We start from the raw sequence: 548 nt of genomic DNA on the forward strand, positions 1-548 counted from the left end.
CATACCGCACCAGGCCCACTAACGCTGGAGAAAGCGTTCTAAGAGAATTCCATAACCAGGCATCGTAACAAGCCTTTTTCACGAAAAATAATCGACCAATCTCAGTTCGCTTTGAGAAACGATACCCACTTACATTAGAACATCGAAACTCTCCTTTACTACTCATCCGAGCTCGTTGAGTCCTTTGTTACAACGGATGCAACCTTGATCCTCACTTCAAAATTCCGAACCACTGCATCATCGCACCCAACATGCAATATACGATAGACACGATTTCATATAACTTCTAACCACAATAGATTAACCACTTCATCGTATATTAAACTTTTCACTTAACTCACTTAGGAGAACCATATCAACACACAGAGTAAAATGTTCTCATAACAGAATATGCAAATCTCTAAGTAAGTGGTCTAAGCACCATTAGCCCTTCCGGGATCCGCCTACACATGACAGGTCCATAACAGGGGGAAACATTCGAATAGTCGACCAGCCTCACAATGTGCCGTCTAATACACTCATAACTTGATCCGTTGTGAAGGAAACTG

Source organism: Nicotiana attenuata, unplaced genomic scaffold, assembly GCF_001879085.1.
Source record: "Nicotiana attenuata strain UT unplaced genomic scaffold, NIATTr2, whole genome shotgun sequence".
NCBI classification, from domain to species: domain Eukaryota; kingdom Viridiplantae; phylum Streptophyta; class Magnoliopsida; order Solanales; family Solanaceae; genus Nicotiana; species Nicotiana attenuata.